Genomic DNA, 12414 nt, shown 5'->3' on the forward strand with positions numbered 1-12414 from the left:
AAAAAATCAATGCAACTGGGCCTAAAGAACAAGCTCTCCTCTCCGCTGGAAAAGAAGGCACTAACAGGATCAGGGAGGCACTGGGGAAGTTCACCATCAGAGCCGAGGGCTGGGCCCGGGGTCAGACTCCACCCCTCACTCTACCCTACAAATAGTGATAACATCCTGTGGCTACGGTCAGGATTAAATAATAGCACCACTATAATCCCAAATTCGGTAATGGGTATAAAAGCGGTCATTTTAATATTTATAACTGTTAATTTTTAACAGGTAAATTAATTCTTTGGAATACTCCTATGTCACAGCTTTTTTTTTTTTCTTTTCTTTTTATTGCCTAAGTGAAAATAAGTGCAAAACTCCTCCCGAAGGGCTAGGCTCGAGTTCCAGACGCTTTAGGCAAATTAACCTTGAACTCCTTATAGGAGGACTAATCCCTTCTAACATATGGCAGCTGCGGGTTTCAAAGGAGGCGAATTGCTTAGCAAGCATTTGCAAAAACCCTTGCTGGCGTATAAATACGTAGGTTATCAGATTGATTGGTTTATAAACATATCATAAAAGACCCTACAAATGCCCAGGATCAAACCGTGGTAGTTCTCTCCTGGGTCGGGCCGTCCTGGGAGGCTGTGGGCATTCACCTGAAGAGGCGGGCGAGGCCTTGAACGCCATCCTAGGCTACCGAGGAGCCGTCGGGGTTCCGCAAGACTATGAGGCTAACTAGGAGGTGAACTCAGACTCCCGCTTCCCCGCCCCGCCCCACCGAGTCGAGAGCAGGCGGCGTTGCGGGGCGAACGGGTACCCTCGGAGGTCCCGGAACCCTCCGCTCGCGGCTGCGTTTCCGAGCGGAGGTGCTTGGCTAGGACCCGCCCTTCGCTCCCGGAGGGAACGTTTACAAGGGGCGGCTCGCGCCCCGCAGAAGGTGAGGTTGGCGCCAGCGGGGGACGCCGAGGGGGAGCCGCTGCGCCCCGAGTGCGTTACTTACAACGTTGTTAACCACACCTGTTGATGGTAACTTCTGGGCCGAAACTGGGGGCGAGCGGCAGCTGGGTACTTTGGGGTACTTTTATACCCCCGGGAATATTTTCGCCCCTAAAGGAATCGACAAAATCACAGCTATTTCCAGAGTGCTCGGCCGCTCTCACCAGCGAGCCTGGGTGGGAGCTGTTCCCTGAACTAGCGCCGGGGACCGCGCGGAGCGGCGCAGTTCACCTAACCCGGGCCTCGGGAGCTGCGCCTTTCACAACCTCACGCTACTATGGGCTGAGCAGGGACTCCATCCCAGGCTCCTCCTCCACTCCCAGTCCGCAGGCTGTCCCTCTCCTGACGGTGGCTCAGCCCCAAAGGTGATGGGCACTCAGGGATGGGGAATGGCACAGCTAGAGAACAGGATTTAGTTATTCCCCTAGCTTTTGCCGAGCTTAACATTTTGAAATTCCATCCCACAAATGTGTATTGCGTCTCTGAGCACAAGGCAGCGTAATGAGCATCTTGAGAAATCTAAGACGAATCCTAAGCCATCGCTGTCCTTAAGGAGATTACAAGCATGCTATAATTACATACAGAGCTGTATCTCTAATGAGGACCTGACTATGGTTTTCTGTCTAGTTTTTTGTTTGTGTTTTGTTTTTTGAGCTTTGGTTATCCCCAGAAAGTTGGGTTTGTTTGTTTTTTGTTTGTTTAGTTTTGTTTTTGTTTTTAATTAAAAACAAGGGGTAGAAGGCCAGAGAGGAAAACCAAAACTGGAACTACCTAAAGCAGTGTTAATAATATTTTCTGACTGCCTTCTGTAAGTAAAATCATTATAATATAGAAATGGAAAATAAATATTATAAAAAGATATGGTGTCCACCTGCAGTAGTTTTCATTCTCTTTGCCAGTTTCAGACTTAAACTAAATAAAGCAAAATGAAAAAAAAAATCAAACAATGAGAACTTTAAGAACCTTAAGTAAGCTTTTAACTAGAAGATTTTCTGATAAATCAGCAGTGTTTGTGTAGATTTTTAAAGATGGGCATGGTGGCATACACCTGTAAACCCAGTGATTCAGGAGGCTAAAGCAGGAGGATCATTGCAAGTTTAAGGCCAGCCTCAGCACCTGTCTCAAAAAGTAAAAAGGGCTGGGAAGTAATTCAGTGATAGAGCACTCTTGGTTTCAGTCCCCAGTATCCCCCCAATATATGTATACACACACACACACACACACACACACAAATATATATACAAAATTCTCTTCCATGAGATAAGTTGGATGATTTCAGTTTTTTATACAAACTATAATAACTGGAAACAACTGATTAGTGTGACTGAAGAGACAAGATATTGCATATATGTAGAAGAAAGAAAACATTTGATTTAGGGGCTGTTAAAATATGATAGTTCTTCATAACAAAGAACTAAGCCTTGAAGACAATAGTTACTACACTATATAACTTAATTATTAACTTCAGCTTTGATTAAGCAAACTCAAAACTTTCAATTATCCCTGAGATTTCAAATGTTTTACAGCATCAGGGATAAGAAAAAGCCAATGTTCCTCTTTGTTATTTTGGTAAATGTTATAGCTGAAAGAGATGAGGGGTGTGTGTGTATTTACATGTATTTTTCCCCAAGAGTCCATCTTGCTTTTTCCTTATTATATAAAACCCACTGCATTAAATAATGTTCTGCTTAGTAATTTACAAATTTATCAGTGATTTACACATCTTAATTTGCATTTGTGTACAGTATTTGCTACCAAATGATGCCATAAAGCTAAGAATGTTTGAATATAACAACCTATTAAAATAAAGAAAAATAGAAAATTAGGATGCTTTGGGGGGGCAAATAATAAGTATGCAATAATTTGCATTATGTAAAAGAATATGCAATAATTTGAAAGGTGTTGGGTCTGGAATTATAATTTATTAAAAGAAAGATAATTCATAGCTTCTAAAAGAAAAAACTGGGAGATAATTTCTGTACAAACCTTTTCTGTTTTATAACAAGAAAACATGTTAAATTCTGTTTCGGTACAGTTTACAAAAGGTAGTCCTGCTGCTAGTGAATTCACTTTAATTTTTCCTCTCCACATCCCCTTCCAAAAGTTTCTCAAATACATTTTTAACTCTGAATCCTGTAGGTTCACACCTACCCCAAACACACTACTTAGGGCCTCACCACATGTAACTTTGACTATGTTGATTAATATAAATAATCATTAAGAGGACAGAGTATATGTCATCTTTAGAATGATATGTACGTCTATTGCAGTATATCAAACCTGCTTCTCACGTGCAAACATCTGTGTTGATACTCTACTATAAAATATCCTAGAAACAGACAACTATTTTCAGGGTAAAATTACTGTCTATTTCACAAACTTTAAAAAAAATCTGCCAGCTACTCTTAGGCATATACGGATTGTCACTTGAAGCACGCGAACATTCTGAATGTGCTTTCCAGCACGCACTATTATCATAAGGCTTTCTCAGCAAAAGAAAATAGGACGAGCATACCAAAAGTGGAAAATCTAATCAGGATTTGCAGAAATCACAAGTCGGAATTTGCAAATCCAGGAATTCCTTTTTCCAGAGCAAACACGCTTTACTCCAAAAACAAAACAAGGCGTTACCCAACAGTCCTTCCAAACGCCCCTTCTCTCCAAAGTTATCTGGCAAATTTCACACTTACATATTCCAAGAGACACAAACATGCCCGACTTTCAAGATCCTGAACCAGAATAAAGCCACAGCAACCCGCCGCGGAGTTCAGAAAAGTTAGAGACCCGTTTTGGAAATCCCTGGGGCAGACCCGAGCGAACCTGGGAAGGCAGGACTCCGCTCTTTGTTAGCTCCCGCCGGGGTCCGGCAGCCGCGACCCATCCTCGCCGACGCCGGGAGCCCCGCGGCGCGCGCCGCCCCCTCCCGCCGGCCGGGGCCCGCGCCCTCACCTGCACCCGCGCCCGCATCCTCGGGGCCGCGCGCCCGCTCAGCGGCCCGCCTCCCCGGGCCCCGCCGCGCGGCCGCCGCAGCCGCGCCCGCACGCCAGCCCGTGCCGCTGCGCGCTCATGGGGATCGCCCGCCTCACTTCCTGTCTCCAAAAACGCGGCCCGCAGACCATTCCCCTGGGCAGAGTCCCGCGGCAACGAGGCGAAGGCCCGGGGGACGCCCGCCGGCGAGGAGCGCCGCACGCAGAGGCCCGCGCCCGCAGGGCCGGGGGCGGCAGCGAGACGGACGAGCGGACGCGGGACGCGCGGGCGGAGCGGCTGGGGCCGGGCGTCCCTCCCCCTGGCCGGGCGGGCGGGCGGGCGGGCGGGAGTACGGATCCGGGGAGGCGGCGGCGGCCCGTGACCTCAGAGAGTTGGAATGCGGGTGGCGGGGCGCGGGGGAGGCGCGGACAGCTGCGCCCGGCCGCCGGGGAGGGGGCGCGCCGCTTCTTTTTTTAATCGTGTGACCACTTATTTTAAGAGTTTCCAAATAAAGCAAGCCTGTTAATGAAATGAGGGGGGATTTCAGTTCCAGGTAAAGAGTTTTTCATTCCCGTGTTATTAGGTGGTGATCTTTAAAGGTAATTTCAGAACACCTGAAGTGCTCGCTTCTAACCATGTATTCTATAAGAGGACATGGTCAGTACGGTGGGCGAATAACACCACCAACACCCCCAAAGAAAAGGTGATAGGACTCGAATAACTTGTAGGTTCCCACAAGAGAGCTGTAGGCTCCTCTAATACACTAGAGCTATAAAGGTGGTGACTCCGCCGTCAAGTTGTTTGGACTCAAATACCAGTTCCAACACTTACTAGCTGGGTGGCCGTGTGGAAATGTCTTAACCTCTCTGTACCTGTGTCCTATAAAACGGGAATAATGTAATTATTATCTAATAAGCAGGTAAAATATATGTAAGGCTACATTTAAATCTAGGCCGTATTATGCTTATTACACAGTCCAATATTGCGATTACTAGGTATTCCAACATAAACTGAGGGATAAAATTGTGTGAACCGTAACACACCATTCATTACAGGAAGAGTGATCTTGGCATGTGGTGTGAGTGGTTGGAGCAGAAAAACTTTTCATTTTTGTAAATTTTAATTTCAATGATTTAATACGTTTCTGGAATGCTTTTTAATGTTAAATTTCATTTAGATCTCACTTTGTTCAACAATTAAACACTTGAATATTTACTATGCATGAGACTAGTTCACTGCACACAAAGGACTTCTGCTCTAGTGGATGATAAACGCACTGTAAACAGTGCTGCTCCAGTGTGGGGGCCCTGTCACAGAGGTATGAGTGGCACTGGAGAACAAAGCTCAGCAAGAATACCCAAAGGCAAGCAAGATCACCTGTGTTTCTAATGGGGAAAAAAAAAATCGGTTCTGGACGCCAAGAGGGGCTCAATTTTTGTGGAAGGAAAAAAAAATCTGAAAATGAGCCATTTTTCTTCTCTCTGTGCTAGAAATATTGGAATTATGTTTCACCCTTCTCCCTTTCTCATCTCCAGTTGTCATCAAGACTTGATATTTCCTCCTTTGAAATGTCTCAGTTCTTTCTTTCTTGTTCCCCCTGGTAATTTCTAAACCCAACCCTTGTAACTTTACATCCCAATTACTGCAGCAAAGGTGGTTGTCTTGCATTTATTTAGTTTCTTGCCATGTCTTACCTCTCTCCTGGGTTTATCACTTCTTCCCAGTGGACTCCCAAGGTCAAGCTCTCCTGCCTCCTTACCTTTAAAGGCTTTCTAAACTGGATTCTCAGGCCACCCTTATTTCTTACTTCTCTCCAGTGTGCCCTCTGTTCCCCAACAAGTGGTTTCCTCTAGGCAGCAGTCCCTCCAGCCTTTCTTCCATTTGTCTAAGCCTTCAGCTTCTCTCCAAGTCTCAGTTCAAGACTCAGCTCAAGATCACTTTCTTTTTTTTTTTTTTTTGTACTGAGGATTGAACCCAGGGGCGCTTAACCACTGAGCCACATCCCCAGTTGCTCAGTTGCTTAGGGCCTCCTTAAATTGCTGAGGCTAACTTTGAACTCATGCTCCTCCTGCCTCAGCCTCCCTAGTCCCTGGGATTACAGGCATGCACCATCTCAAGGGGCCCAAGACAACTTTCTAGTCACCCCATTCCATGGTGATCTCCGTACTTGGCAGGAACTTTAAAAATTGTTTCACAGAGACTTCTTTTAGAATTCCTAGGACAGTACTGGGCAGAGAGTAGGCACTAAATAAAAACTTGTTAATTGAATCGGGAAGAAAATAAAAGAATTTTAAAAATAGAAAATGATCATAAAACCTAAGTGATGTTGGACAGCTGAGTTGAACTTCCTCCCTCACAGCCCACAGATGTTATTTACTGACCAAGTACTTAAGCTCTGTTTTCCCTCAGTCATGTTACTTTGGCAGTAACATCCCCATGGCAAGGCACATGAAAAGCCCCTTCAAAGGGTTAGATATAAAATTATTATTGGCTTATGGTTTCTATGTAAGAGAATGAGGTAATTTATATGACTCAACCCCAAAGGGTACATAAAGGTGTAATTGAAAAGTCCCCTTCCCACCCTGTCTGCTAAACACGAGCTCTTCTGGGGAGAACTAGGGTTACCTCCTTCCCTCATATATTCTACTAACATATAGGCAACCAAGTTTGTAGATCTACCTCCTTTTGTTACCCAGAAAGTGACACATACTTCTACACTGGAAGATATTACTAAAATATACAAATAGATTAAAATTTGAAAAAAGAACTGCATATAAAATAATGAAAGAGGGGCTGGCGATGTGGCTCAAGCGGTAGTGCGCTCGCCTAGCATGCGTGCGGCCCGGGTTCGATCCTCAGCACCACATACCAACAAAGATGTTGTGTCCGCCGAGAACTAAGAATAAATAAATGTTAAAATTAAAATTCTCTCTCTCTGTCCCCCTCTCTCTCACTCTCTCTTTAAAAAAAAATTAAAAAAATAAAAAAAAATAAAATAATGAAAGATTAAAAGTTAAAGGGGGATGCTGAGTTGTGGCTCAGTGGTCTCACATGTGTGAGGCTCTGGATTCAATCCTCAGCACCACATAAAAAAATAAACAAAATAAAAGTATTGTGTCCAACTACAACTAAAGAAGAAATCTTTAAAAAAAAAAAAAAGTGATAGAAATTGTGGTTTGGGTAGTGCATTGACCAGTTGTTTTCCTGGGAGTTAAAAAAAAAAAAAGTTAATGTGCTTGGGTAGCATGATGAATACCCACTATATACCACTATATAAAATACAACCTCCTCAAAAGTCTAAATTGAGTCAATTCTTCACTCCACAAGGACCATGATGTCTTGGGGGAGCAGGGAAGTGAGGGTGGGGACTGGAACTAGAGAAATCAGCATTGATTTCTGGAACCCTCATCTTGAGCTTTGCCTGCTACACTCAACACTGTAGCAGGTGTATCACCTTTTCAGTTGCAAAAGAGTGAAAATTTTGTGGGTAGATTTCCCTAGTCCTCAAGGAAAGGATGATGTTGGTGATTTTTTTGTTCAAATGGACAAGAAAATAGAAAAGTATGTCAATCTCATAGCAAAAGTAATTGCTGAAGTGCACGCCTGTCATCCCAGTGGCTCTAGAGATGCAGAGGCATTGCAGGTGTGAGGGCAGCCTCAGCAAGTTAGCGAGGTCCTAAGCAACTTAGGGAGAACCTGTATCAAAATAAAAACATTTTTAAAAGAGCTGGGGGCTGGGAATGTGGCTCAAGCGGTAGCGCGCTCGCCTGGCATGCGCAGAGCGCTAGGTTCGATCCTCAGAACCACATAAAAATAAAAATAAAGATGTTGTGTCCACCGAAAAAACTAAAAAATAAATATTAAAACAATTCTCTCTCTAATAAAGAAAGAAAGAAAGAAAGAAAGAAAGAAAGAAAGAAATTAAATAAAAGAGCTGGGGATGTAACTCAGTGGTAACACGCGCCTGGGTTCAATCCCCAGTACAAATATATATATATATATATATATATATATATATATATATATATATATATATATATATTCATCCCACATGTATTGGGAGTCAACTGCTACTGCAAGGAGAAAGGTGAATAAGATGCTATCCCTGTCCTCAAGGACTCACCATTTGAACAACAGGTGAATGCATAATTCTCATAAGTGTGGAAATTTACACATGAGCATATTAACCTAAATGAATGCAATGCCTGGTTAATCACTGCAATCAGCTTCTGCTTGAGTCTGAAAAGACAAATAAAAGGACATTAAGCACTCAAAGAAGAGGAAAAAAAGCAATGCAGACTAGAGGTGACACATCCCCACCTCTTCCTTCCCCTATCTTGTACACACAGATGTACACACACACACTCATGCACACTTGCACAGGATGTGCAAAATCCAGTAGAAGCCAGGGGCGGTAGCGCATGCCTGTAATCCCAGAGGCTCGGGAGACTGAGACAGGAGAATCATAAGTTCAAAGCCAGCCTCAACAATGATGAAACGCTGAACAACTCAGTGAGACCCTGTCTCTAAATAAAATACAAAAAATAGGGCTGGGGATGTGGCTCAGTGGTCACGTGCCCCTGAGTTCAATACCTGGTACATAGATAGATAGATAGATAGATAGATAGATAGATAGATAGATAAATCCAGTAGAAATCAGCCCATATAGGAGACAAGAGACACTGGGGAAACAATGTTAGAGAACACAGGCCCTGTGCAGTTGGAAATTGTACTCAGGCCCTTCTGACCTCATAGTCAATGCTCTTTTCAGTTATCTTTTGTGTTTGGAAGGTAGCCCAGAGGCCTCTTAGCTGACACTATGGTTTGTTGAAATCCAGTTCTCATACTAACCCTTAGAGAAAAATGTCATTTGTCATGGTCCAGTTTAGTCTTGTTTTTTTTCTTTTTTTGCACTGGGGATTGAACCCAGGGGTGCTTAACCACTGAGACACACCATAGGCCTTTTTATATTTTATTTTTGAGACAGGGTTTTCCTAAGTTACTGAAGCTGGCTTTGAATTTGAGATCCTCCTGCCTCAGTGGCCTCAGTCTCCAGAGCCGCTGGGATTACAGCACCGTGTCCCACTCAGTTAAGTCTTCCTCAGAACTCATACCTCCACCCCTTTCAATGGATTCTCTTAGGGCTTCATCATGAACACCTTTCTGGGGATAAGATGTGGTTTGTGAAGCTGCATCTTCCAGGCAGCACCTACATCAGCCTCAAAACCCCAAATGCCATTGGCTAAGTGAGGCTATCCCTTCTGTGACTCAGACACTGTGTTTTCTGAAATCTGAAAGTATTTAAATTCTCAAATAGCCTAAAATTTCTTTTCTTATAATTGTAAGCTAATTGTCCTAAAAGTGAACACTTCCTTGAATGTTTATTTTTTTATTTTTTTTGTTTTTTAGTTATCAATGGACCTTTATTTTTATTTATTTATATGTGGTGCTGAGGATTGGACCCAGTGCCTCACACATGCTAGGCAAGCGCTCTACCACTGAGCCACCACCCAACCCTGAATATTTCTTAGTAAGTTTCTTTCTTTGGTATACATATCAATGAAAATATTCTCTACTTTCTACAATATTTTTTTTCTAGTTGTAGACGGACACAACACCTTTATTTATTTATTTATTTATTTTTATGTGGTGTGAGGATTGAACCCAGTGCCTCACAGACACAACGCAAGTGCTCTACCCCTGAGCTACATACAACTCCAGCCCACAAAAGGGGTTTTTAAATCAATATTATTGAAACATCAACTGCCAATTTGGTAATGGCACAATAATGGCAAAGCATGTTTTTGTTCTTTGTGCTGAAATGGCAGGTAAAGGAATAGAGGTAACTTACTTGTCTTCTGGATTTTGAATGTCATGAAAGAAGAGAGTCTTGCTCATCTGTATGCTCTCGCTCCTAGCATGGTATCTAGCTCAGTCTAGGTATTTAATTTTTAATCAGCAAACATGGTGCTATTATAAGCCAGGTGCAGTTTGAAATGCTTCACAAATATTAACCTGCAGGAGAATGTTAAATATTGCAGGGGAAACTAGCATCATACCTATGCTGTATGAGGAAACTGAGGCAGGATGAGAATAAGCAACTTGTCTAAGGTCTCAGAGTGGCAGAACCATGATTCAAACCTAGACAGTCTGGCTCCAGGTCCCTGGTGTCAGTCACCCTTCTCTTTTGCCTTTCATCAATGTTGAATGAGTATATGATCGATCTGCATTTATCCATGAGGAATGATTTTGTAAAGTAGGTATTTAATTACTCTCACCCTACAAATATTTAATAAGCATGTACCATGTGTCTAGCATCCTGAAAGAAATTTTGGAGAACTTTAAAGATTTACAAAAAATTCATAATTTTGTTAGGAAACACACATACACACATACTGTCTCACTAGCAGTTCCCATATAGATACCATAGGAACTCAGAAGAAAGGATTATATAAGACTATGAAAGGGCCAATGGCAGTCAGACCCTAATTGACCCCACAATTCTTGCTCCTGCTATTCATTCTGTGTTGTTTAAACCTTCCCCTTGAGTGTGGATAACTTCTAGTCAATGAATATGGTAAATATGAGGAGTTTTTGTTTTTTTTTTTTTTTGCTACTGGGGATTTAACCCAAGGGCGTTTAACCACTGAGCCACATTCCAGCCCTATTTATATTTTACTTAGAGACAGGAAGGGTCCTGCTAAGTTGCTGAGGCTGGCTTTGAACTTGTGATCCTCTTGTTTCAGCCTCTCAAACCACTGGGATTCCAGGCGTGACCCACCACACCCATGCAGATAAGGAGTTTTGAAGATGTCAATTTGTTCCTAAATCAGTTAATTAGGGGACTGGTGAGCAAGGGCTACCTGGGAGGGCTCACCCCTTCCTCCTGGGCAAACCTAATTAGACAAAAGCCTTTAAAAGAAAGACTAGGCCTCCCCTGAGCTGAGAGGGAAGCTTCTCTTTGCTGACTGAAGTGGAGAAGCCCTTGGCATGGAACCATAGGCAGACTCCAAGGCAGCCTCCAGATGACAGCTCAAAATGAATTCCTGCTAAGAACCTCAAAGAGGTTGAAAAGGAATTCTTCAGGTGAGAACACTGCCTGCCTTACATCTAATTGCAGTCTTCTGAGACTCTGGGCAAAAGACCCAGCAAAGCCATGCTTAGATTGCTGATCCATGGAAACCAGGAGATGAGAAACAGTTGTGTTTTAAGATGCTAAACGTGTGGGCATTTGTGTTTTCTCAGTAGATTAACTAATACAAATCACTCTCAGGAGCTAGTGAAAATGGAGAAGAGAGGACTCTCTTTATGTTTACCCTGCTTCTAAGGTTTATGATCAGGGAAGGGAGGAAAATTATTTAATAAGGGAAAAACCTAAATAAACCCTCTAGCTTTTAGCTGACTTAAACATCAGTAACTTTGGAGGTCACACAGCTGGGCAATACATTAGTCTCCCTTTAGTTTTGCTGTAGATAACACCTCTGATGCATAGGTTATGATGATAACAGTTGCCTGGATAACTTTTTAGGACCTGAAGTCCTGACTCTTCACTTGTCCTACTGATATCCAAAGGGAATGGGATGCAAAGACTTGACATCTCTGTCTTTATATTGTGTCTCTTTTGTTGCTTTAACTTTTTGGTCAGAGTCTACTCAGCTGTGTATGCACACAAGTCGATTAGTTGGATAAATATTTTGTCCAACTCTATAAGATTAACTTGACCGGGACTTGCTTAGCTTCTTCCCCTCCCTTCAAGTCTACTAGCTACCATGACTAGAAATACCAGACTATGAAAGCAATAAGAGGAGGTGGTACCTGAGTTCCTGAAATATCTCTGGCTATTCCTAGAAAAAACCTGTTTATTAGACTCTCCCTCTCAGTTGTTCCTATGCTATATCTGTAGCCCCTTAACCCGTTTGCAGCTTGAGAAGATGATTTATAAGCATAGGCTTTACTTCTACATTCTTTGGCTACTAAGAAAACCCTTTCTTTCTCCCCTACACTGTCTCTTTCATCTTCTCTCAATTTTCCTGAGATGAGCCTCTGAACATAGGTTGGTAACAAAATTAAGCTTCTAAGGATAAAAATAGAGAAATCAGGTTCATCACAGTGATGCATTCCTGTTATCCCAGTGACTCTGGAGGTTGAGGCAGGGGGATTTAAAGTTAGAGCAAAGCCTCTGAAATTTAGTCTCAAAATAAAAATGACTGGGGATGTAGCACATTAGTAGAGCACTAGTACCCCTCCCCGCCAAAGGAAACCAGAAGTAGAAATCAATCTGAGTGGGAGAAGGTGATGTTCATAATGCATATTTTAGTGATGAAGTCCATATTTTAATTATGAACTTGGAGAAAATAAAATGGGCATAGAAACTTAAATTTTGGAGGTGGAGTTCAGGTGTGAGTTCAAGGCAAACGGGAAATTTGGTCATTATGGGCATAGAAATAACAATTGAAGGCCTGAAAATTA

The 12414-nt window shown here is 42.8% G+C and overlaps 1 protein-coding gene across 3 annotated transcripts in view; it reads right to left on the reverse strand.

Annotated features, from left to right (window-relative positions):
• PTPN21 (protein tyrosine phosphatase non-receptor type 21) overlaps positions 1-4277 on the reverse strand; it is a 78706-nt gene extending 74429 nt beyond the window's left edge. The window contains exon 1 of one of the 3 annotated variants that reach the window (XM_081292141.1): positions 3928-4277. The gene's annotated coding sequence lies outside the window, so the exon portion shown is untranslated. Of the gene's footprint in view, positions 1-638; positions 799-3798 lie in introns of those variants that run through there. The other 2 variants (XM_081292142.1, XM_081292143.1) reach the window with 2 other exon arrangements.
• Between the last annotated feature and the right edge of the window lie 8137 nt (positions 4278-12414).

The sequence above is a fragment of the Spermophilus citellus genome, assembly GCF_964194105.1.
Source record: "Spermophilus citellus genome assembly, chromosome: 4".
In the NCBI taxonomy this organism is placed as follows: Eukaryota; Metazoa; Chordata; class Mammalia; order Rodentia; family Sciuridae; genus Spermophilus; species Spermophilus citellus.